The 10,000-nt window shown below is 39.2% G+C and overlaps 1 protein-coding gene across 2 annotated transcripts in view; it reads left to right on the top strand.

Annotated features, from left to right (window-relative positions):
- LOC138051154 (uncharacterized) overlaps nt 1-10,000 on the top strand; it is a 49,732-nt gene that overhangs the window by 26,921 nt on the left and 12,811 nt on the right. The window contains exon 1 of one of the 2 annotated variants that reach the window (XM_068897310.1): nt 8,277-8,326. The exons of the other annotated variant lie outside the window; for it this stretch is intronic. The gene's annotated coding sequence lies outside the window, so the exon portion shown is untranslated. Of the gene's footprint in view, nt 1-8,276; nt 8,327-10,000 lie in introns of those variants that run through there. 2 annotated transcript variants of the gene reach the window in all.

The following is a 10,000-nucleotide window of genomic DNA, read 5'->3' as shown; positions in this document are numbered from 1 at the left end:
TTTTCGGCCAATCAGAGTAAAGTCCAGATTCTGGACTACGGGCCGACCACTCGTTAACAAATTGTATTAGGCGTACCTTTTCGTACCCTTTCTAACGAAGAGTACGCCTGATCGTAGGTTATCTTTGAACCAAATTTTCAGAATTATATTCCCTCACCACGCATACACCGAGGTTCTGAACCGTTCTGGATGTCCTCGACTCGTTGATAGGCGTTATACTATCTGCGGAAAGACTTTCCATAAAAATCTGTGAGCCCTGTTCCAAGCTTAACTACCTCGTCCCCCTGACAAGGGGAAGCGTCAACGGCCGTTCGTTGAGAAAATCCAGCAAGTTCTCGATGTTTAAATGCAGGAAAGAATGCTTCAAATTAAGCTTTTTTCCAACAATGTGTAGGAACTCTTATGAACTGCCTTAGAAGTTTTAGATTGTTTTAGTTTTTTTTTTGATCGTTTTCAACTTATACATTAACAGAGCTCTCAATTGTTAAAGTGTCCTGTGTTTCTTGTACCGAAGGTGCCAAAAAATTATTGGGGAGATCCGGGGAAATTGGCACTCAAATCGCTTGGCATGCACCGTCGAGTCCGCCATTTTTGTTTTTTATGCTACTTGCTAAGAGAACCCATGTTATTATGGTCAGCCTGAGCGAACATACCGGCGTATACTTCATATATTTACGGGTGAAAGTCCTGAAAAAACGAGGAAATTGGTCGCACACGAACAGATTGAACATTGGACGAAAATCAGTGCCAGTGAAGGAAGAAATTCGGAATTTATGAGCACCTAGACTGCGATAAGTCTCTCTTTTGCTCTAGAATCGTTGAAACGAACGCGTACGTTGAAGTTTTTAACGGGCTGAAACTGCGGGCCACAAATACCGCGTCTTTTCGCTCTAACAAACGACCGCGGTATTTGGGAAGTGTTTGTTTCTTTTAACGAAAGATTGCGTGAGACTTGACAGCTCTGCATTAAACTAGGCTGTGTTTCTATTCTTAGATCTTGCTCTTAGACGTTTCCTTACATAATTTGTATACAGTATAGGTATTCTTTTTATTTGTGTATATTTTAATTAGCCTTTTAAATTGCAATTCACTGTAACTTTATATACGGTGTGATGTTTTAGTAATATTATATATAATATATTATTATTATTACCAAAACTTAAAGTGCTGTTATGACCAATAATCAATTCTACTTTTCTTTTGTATTTCAAAACTATGTTAACTGAACACTAAGTGACCAAAGTTTTAAGCCTTCATTTTAAAAAGACACCTGTTTATTTTGGCTGAAAATTTTCTAATTAATGGTCAGCCATTACTAACTGTAAAATCTTGAGAGAACTGGATCGAAGATAAGGTGACGTCAAAGACTCACGTTTTTAAAAATGCAATGAGTGTGCACGAGCCTAAATTAATTTGCAGCACGGGCGTTTCGAGCTTTCAGACTTTTAAACTCGTGTTTTGCATGTCTAATAAGCTGCGTTGACATGCGGCAATTTTAAGCTAGTGAGCCTTGGATGTCATCTTATCCTCGATCCAACCCTTTGAGGTCCAATCGGTCAGTCCTGAACGTGAATAATGGCGGACCCTGAAATCCTAAACTTGCACTCAAAGTAAACAGCCTTTGGATAAAATTCGAATCTAAAAATTTTGCCAGTCAGGTGCCAAGCAAAGACTCTTTAAATCTGAAGGAAAAAGGGAAGTGATTTTATTATTATTATTATTATTATTATTGTGGTTATTATTATTATTATTATTTTATCATAGTAGCACTTTAAAATAGTAACACGTACCACAGGCCACCAAGTTTACGCTCATGGAGCGTGTAGTTCGCAACCTCGACAAGGCAAACGACATTATTGAGGCACCGGTATCGCATGAAGTTATGGAGTTAAAAATACTCCATGATCGCTTCAGTTACCAGTCACACTTCAATCAACGTGGATTTCACCAGAAGTCCAGCGATTCTACACTCTGCGATCCGCCATCTTGTTCTTGTGACGTGAACCTATATTTTGTCCTTACCAGTCTCTTTCTACTCGGTGTTCAAATTTCCTTACAGTTGTTGTCTTTTACCATCATCCTCTTGCCTCGGGTTTCCACGTAGTTTTATTTCCATCATTTAGCCCTTCCAAAGATGTTTGCTTCACGACCCGAACGTCTCCGTCGGCAAAAATCATTTTTTGTGGATAAAGTCGTTTCCAGTTTTCCGCGAAAATTGTTGCCCGATCGGAGGTAACGCAACTTTTGTTTTATTTTGAACCGCTTTCGAAGAAAAATTTCCCTACCTGTCAAATGATGAGTTAATGAAGGACTACTACTTTTTCCATGTTTTCACATCCTAATTCTTTTAATTACTGGAAATTGATTGAAGTCCGATAAGGAGAGTTGAAAAAGAAATGTCAAGGCTTAGTTCATTTCAGCGACCTTGCCAAGTGGAGCAAAGTTAGTAATTACCTTTGATGCCTGACGAAACTGGACTGGACGAAAGAAGAGACTAGACCCTCCGTGAGGGTACACTGGGTTGCCTGTGGTACGTGCACCGTTCCAGACATTTTTTTTAAAGTTTGGGGGTCATTAAGACCATTTAAGGGGTCACCAAGAAGTCATACCAGCAGAGGCCCTTTGGCGCACATGTCCTCGCACGTTCGTACGACGAAACAGATCTGTCCTTGCGTAATATGTAGCTCTAACAGTGCACGATATTGTTTTGGTATTGTCTATCATTGTAGTGCCATGGTAAAAGTCTTGGGTAAATAGCCTGAGAAGACATGTGGTACTAGCAAAGTACTGAACCCAGAAAGATTGAAGAAAATAAATGGGAAGTGAGAAACATTGGCTTCTGGGCTGACATGTTGCTAAACTTCTTTTCACCACAAGTTTAAGCGTGTCCTCTGAGCATCTGACCGCTTTGTAATCTAAAATTTACTAAAGTCAAGTCCTGTCCGGCGGGGTTAGTGTCTGGATGGGTGACCAAAAGCATGTACCCCTTTGTAAAACAGAAGCATTGGACCGAAAATGCTATTAACGCTTACAAATGCGAACTCAGCAAGGTACAGATTTTGTTAGCTTGCTTTATGCAAAAACAAATATTGATGCAAAAGTAAATAAATATTGATACACAGTTTTTTGAAAGAGCAGAAGGAAATTTCCAGGACGGTCGCTCGAGAATAACATATCTACGACATGAAAACAACGTTAATTTCAGTAGGGCTAACGCTCACATGTTTCATATGGGATAGAAATATAGCACTTCACGTTACACTACACTCTCTTCAGTTAATTCTGTTTAAAATATAAGTGCTACTCGACCAGCGTTTGTATAAACGTAACCTTTCCTTGTACTTGTACATGTTAATTGCCGTGACTTTAACATCTTCATTTCCCACGGCCTGCTCCCGTCTGACCTTGTAGCTCAGTCGGTAGAAAGGCGGAGATCTAACCCGAAGGTCGTGGGTTCAATTCCCACCCTGGTCAGAGTTTTTCTTTGGCCTTGTGTGGGCCCAGTTCCATCAGTAGGGCTAACGCTCACATGGTTCATATGGGATAGAAATAAAGCACTTCACGTTACACTACACTTTCTTCATAAAATATAAACAGTTACGATCAGCGACAAATATTTTGGGAGATTTTTGCTACGTTCAATTTTGTTATTGTAAGTTTTGGCTGCACAAATAAATCGCAAAATCGAAAGTGACATCGCCGGAATTCAGCGGGCGCCGTGATTAAGTTACCGCGGTATGTTTACTTCCCAAACAGTGAAGCATCTGTGTCAAATGATGGCAAGATACCGGGTTTTCGTAAGTTTCTTTTTCTGTCAAGTGTTATAAAGTTTGACAATAAATGAGCGAATTCAAAACAAAGATCACAAAAGCCCACCATTGTTTCTGCAAAGTCAAAAATTTACTCTCCAAGACGAGGTTATTTATCACCAGGTAATTCCATCATTTTGGAAATAGCAGCTACTTTATTATTCACCGGCGTCACAATTTTTTGCTGATTTTGGGGCTCATGCATTTTGTTGAAACTCAAGCACGCTTCCAACAGACCTGTTTATTTTCATGAAACCTTTCCTGCTTACGGAGCAATACTAAAAATATCCTCCCGTATCACATTTCAACCTTCAATACACAACATGATATTATAATTCACAAAGGCAGAAAATATCACAGAATCCTTTTCCAGCGAAACATTTTATTGAAACAAACAACATAAGATGCACTAAAACTCCATTCGCGTTGCAATGACTTTCGACGCCATTGCTGGTTAACGAGAATAACAAACTCACGAGGCAGAATGTATATTTATATTTAATTAAGTTAGCACAACAGAAAAACGCTAACCTCATTTTGACACGAAAATGCTTTACTATTGCCATAAAAACTATCCAGTTAAGCTCGCATATTATAAAACATGATGATGTCATAAAGGCCACCTTTACCAGCGAACAATTTTTTGAAACAAACAACATATTTGCTCTTAGAGGCGAAAACCTCTTCCTAATGTTTTATCGCGTGCGTGAAGACAAGAAACTCAGGGGCACCCAACGAGAATATAGTTCAAAACCACTTAAACATAGCATTGTTAAACGTATTTTGGTGTTTAAACGGTAGATATAGGCATATTTTTATCCCCTAAATTGTTTTTATCTGTTCGGATTTCCTAGCTGAAAGTCTAGTGATCCGAAAATTATAGGGATCAAAACATACCTTTTCGAAAATTTCAGCCAGATAAAGGGCTCCCGAAAATTCTAGGTGACCTTTTTAGGGTAAAAATCCGTCAAAAATGGGCAATTATTTCATTTTTTAGATGTTCGAAAATCCTAGGACAGGCAGGCAAGCAAGAAATTTTAGAACAAATGTTCCGAAAATTCTAGATCTCAAATCGTCTTCCGAACAGATATTTTCCGAAAATTGACGTTGGGTGCCCCTGGAAACTCAGTAGTGTCAAATTACCATGTACTTCAGGTTCAAACCCTTTCCTGAAGAACCTTTTCCTTGAATAACAAGAAAATGCTTTACTATTGCCATAAAAACTATCCAGCACACATATCATAAAACATGATGAATTCATAAAGGCCACCTTTTCCATCGAACAATTTTTTGAAACAAACAACATATTTGCTATTAGAGGCAAAAACTCCTTCCTATTTCATTACGTGCGTGAAGAGAAAAAACTCAATCGTGTCAAATATGCGCAATATTACAACAAACTAAAATTTCAGGATCAAACCGTTTCCATGAAAAACCTTTTCCTTGAATAAGGAAGCACAAAATAGACGACAAGCTTTCTTTCAAATAATTCTTGGCTGTCACATATCCAATTCTTTTTTTACCTGAAGACTGTGCAGAGTTGATCACAGATCCACTAAGGTGTTCGATTCGTTCTCTGTCTTTGTTGAACCCATAAGTTACCAGAGAATTTTCCACTTGGTTTCAGTGTTCTACATAACAGCACACTTGGCAAAATCTTAGAAATGCAGCTCACTTTGATTCCGGCTCGACGGGCGACAGATTGTTGTCGAAGTCCATTACTCGTCGCTTTTAAGATTCCACCGCCTGTCTTGTTCAGTATCCAAATGACTTGCCATTATTGAGCTTCATAAGGGTATATTTTGTTGAAAGATCCACTAAAACGCCATTCGCGTTACATGACTTTCGACGCCATTGCCGGTTAAGTTTATCATTCTACTGTGTCCACCAGAGAAATCTACGCATTTCCACTACCCTCTTTATCCTAAGAAAATACGAGCAGAAGGCTCTATGCACAAAGATACCACATAGCAGGGAAGTGACAGGCAAGACTTTTTACCGACACCGACAAAAAAAAAAAGAAAATAAATAAAACAAACAAATCCCACCCACTTTCCTACTGGGATTGCCATACTGGCAACCCAGTAATTATTATTAACGTTTGTCATTTGAAGGTCAACCAAAATTAATTTCCCGATTGTATTAAAAATCAAACCTGTGGAAGATCAATTGTAACCCATTCTGGCGTAGGTGTAGGGCCTATTCTAGACCCAAACACTCTGATTTATATACCCTATGCTAGAGTAAACTGCTTGAAAACCATACCCTTCACAGCGGCACATACCTATATAGCCCATATATGGCAGTACCCATATAGGCCAGACACGCGTACGGCTTCGTATGTGCCGGCTGAGTTTGTTCTCTACTCTACACCCAGAAGTTCCGGTTTTCCTTCTCTTCGAAAACCTTTGATTTGATTTGCGCTGATTTGTTGATTGCAGTTTACAGTGTCCCTTAAACACTTAAATAAAGCTCCTTTCCTTTCCTTTTTTTTCGTGGAACTTGAAATGCAGTTCTCAGTGATGATTAATTCCACCCCGACAAGATCAAGGTGCTTCGTATAGCGTAAGCGAGATTTGGAGCACCGTGATTTATATTCTACACGGGGAAACCTTAGCCTCAGCTGAGTCAGCTAGCTATCTTGCCGTCGCCTTAACTAGAAGGATCTTAATTGGAACGAGCACGTTAATTATAATACCTCTGACAAGACCAATAAAACCCTAGGTATCCTTAGATGATGAGAACTTTAAGATTTAGTTCCCCTGTTCTTAAGACCTTGGCATAATACACTCCCAAACTGGGTTATGCGGACATCGTGTAGGACCCCTACACAAAGACGACTCGTGACATCGTCAAGCTGGAGATGGTTCAGCTTAGGGCTGCTCGCTTCGCCCTAAATAGATATCATAATACATCTAGTGTCAGCGATATGTTACAGAAACTTGGATGGGTGTCAGTTCCGGAACGAAGGATGGTGCTGCCGCTGTGTATGTTTTACAAGATTCAAAAGGGTGTGGTGGACCTGGGCGCACACTAAGAACATTTGCTCACAACGAGTTGATCTTCCAGACACCTTTATTGTAGTAGCCATAAAGTCCTTTTTCTCGCACTGCATACCATCAAATATCTTTTTTGTCGAGGACAATTAACGAATGGAATAAACTAACAGATTCTGTTGTGCTGTCCCCAAGTCCAGAAACCTTCAAGAGCCGTTTCGGGATTGACACTGACCAAATGTTCTATTTCCCCCAAGAGAGACAAAAGTATGATTTGGCTGAACTTGGGTGTTTTGGGATATCACACTAGCCGCGCTGTGTTGCTGGCCCAAAAAAGTTTCCACAAGTTTATTAACCTTTAATTTTGGGTAAAACGTTTGCTCTCTAGATTTCGACCTTCGGTTTGTATCGAACCGCGGATTAGTGTTAATGGGCTTTGAGAAACTGGACCGGCCCAGGTACGTGAGAGGTGTCGTCCCTTCAAAACTAAATGATCATCCACGTAAACGTTGTTTTTGTCGTGGTTTGTTTCTAACTTCAAATAGAGTTTCTTTAAAATTAATTTCAAGTCAAGATTGTGGAATATCATTGTGGTCTGCGTTGCATGCCAAATCGAAAGTTGACATGAGACATGCAGTTTTTGAGATTCAAAAAGCTAAGTGGAAGCTCGAATAACAAATTGTTTGACATTTCTCAGAAATGTTCCCTGAAATAATCGTGTTATACAGGCAAGACATCACGCCTTTTTTGTCGTGCAAGGAGTCACGCGTATAGTATCTACCAAACATCTACGCAAATCTAAAAAAGAAAGTGGCCTTTTCGCAACGAAAATATAAAACAGCACTTTGCATTCGCAAAACTGGAATCTTCGGTTGTCTTTTTTTTTGCTTGCTCAAGCCTCGGAATGTTAGTGGTCAGGGTTATAAATAAGTCACTGAATAATATGTGAGGTTTTCTGCAAAAACAAAAAACAAATACCCATTCGTGACACTAGAAGACCCAAGAGAAGTTACAGCTATTTCGTTTATTTCTTTATTTATTTTTCTTTGCCGGTTTGGTGCTACAATGTAATCTAGCTAGCAAATGTCTGCTAACGTTTTGGGATCTCACAACGTTCCATTTCAGGACAGGTCGACTTAAAATTGCATTCAGGTAAAACTCCTGGCGGGGTGGGGGAGAGGGGTCCTCCCCTATATGCTACAGTGGTAGCCCAAAGTGTATGATTTTTTAGCCTAGGGTATGGTTTTGTTCACTCAAGTCTTGAATTGGGTATGTTCTTTAGAAGAAGCTACTTCTTCATCATTTGGCGATAAGAACGTTCGTTTTTCTGGGAGTACCCCCGCCCCCGGGGGGGATAAAACTATAGCAGACAGAAGCTTAATTGTTGTAAAATGAGACATAGTGACTTAAGGTCAAAGGTTTCCGAGAATCCCTGAAACCCTATAAAAGCCTGATCGAGTAGGAGCATCCCGTCATTTCAAGATCATCGCCAGAGCAGATCATCCAACCTCAGCACTGAAGGTAAGGGTAGTGTGTACAATCTACACGACTAAGCATCAAATGAATACGTCCGCATTTCAGAAGTACATCAATTCGTAAATCTTCCACGCCGAAATTCACGACGTGACTAAGAGATCTTCACAGGTCACGGTTGCCGAAATCCCTGAAGGCAAATTCATCAATATTGATCATTTCCGATAGTTCACATGAGATACAGCTCAGTTTTTGTATGACCCAGCTTTGGTATGTTTAAAACCAGCCCACTTAGCTTGTAAATTCGAAATTGGCTTTAACAAAGCACAAGCAACAAGGCTACGCCCCTTAGGGGCGGTGTATCATGAGCCTCGAAAGACGATCACTTGTAAAATTAACTGCCAATAATAGCACAAATTCCCTTATAAAATTCACGCATAATTATTAAACTAACAATGTATGTAAATTCTCAGAGCTTCTTTTCTAAGGAAATTTTAAAGCAGTTTGTAACGTATTAAGATATATCCCATCATATATTTCCTATTTTGTCTCATAATAGTTTTTACTTAAAGGGGCTAGGTCACGCACATTTTAGGCAATTTCAGCATTGATCAAATGGTCATAGAATAAACTGAAATAACAAAATAACGGCTCAAAACTATAGAGGAACTCAAACAAAACACAGGAAAGCTAAGGAGGGACAAGGATGGACAAAACTGGGAAAGGATTGAAATGGATTGCATTTGGGTAAATTTGAAAAACGTCGGCCCACCTTTTTTCAATTTACATCAGTTTATATCAAAATGTCATTTAAACAGCTGGAAAATCATTCTCAATTGTTACGTGGCCGTGATTTTGCAAATGAAAGACTTGCTCTGCCAATGTGACGTTTAGAGCTCATAACTAACAATAGTAAACAAAATTACCTAAAAAAGCGTGACCTAGCCCCTTTAAAAGAGGTAAAATAACCGTTATGCACGAAAGGCACGCATTTTCACTGTAGATTTCTTTTGTGTGTTGCTTTTGCCTTTAGCAGCTCTTGGAGGGAACTAAATAACTCCATTAAAACAGCAAATTTTCAGTCTGTTGAGTCATGTGAACTACTTGTGATTTGACCCCGGAAATTAACGAGCATATTTTAGGAAAATGACTGCAATGTGGTGTTTACAACCACTTTTTAGTCATGTCATCGATATAGTTTTAATTCTGATTGCGTGACAAGTTGTGTTTTGGTCTGGTTATTTTTCTCTCCGCAATTTGAAGTTTGACCTCTTCCAGGTAGTGTTCTAATGTTACTGATGGTTGAACTGGCGGTTCCCAATTCGATTTTACACAGAAGGGATGGATTGATTTGTTTTGCCCATGAAAAATGTATTTTAAGCGCATTCTTCTTGCGAAGGCTTTATAGTCCTGTAAGAGCTGGCGCTTTATTTTATTTTTCTTTACTGTGGCAGTGGGTATAAATTTTAGGCCCTTCGTCAATAAGCTAATTTGGGTGTCAGTTAAAACTCCTCAGAGAAGTTTTTTTATAAAAATTCCCATTGTTGTTTGTAAGGGAATTGTTTGATACTTTTCTGCGTTCATTGCGCTTTTTTGTTTTCATTTGTTTTCTTTGTCAGTTTATATTTTCCCTTCTTTGCGCTTTCTTTGTGGGTCTTTGTGGGTAGTGTTATCACATGACTCAGTGAAAAGACATGTGTACTTTTCAACGTTTTTAATGCT

The sequence above is a fragment of the Montipora capricornis genome, chromosome 6, assembly GCF_036669925.1.
Source record: "Montipora capricornis isolate CH-2021 chromosome 6, ASM3666992v2, whole genome shotgun sequence".
Lineage (NCBI taxonomy): Eukaryota > Metazoa > Cnidaria > Anthozoa > Scleractinia > Acroporidae > Montipora > Montipora capricornis.
Note: the sequence above shows the minus strand (reverse complement) of the source record. Positions and strands in the feature narration are given on the sequence as shown.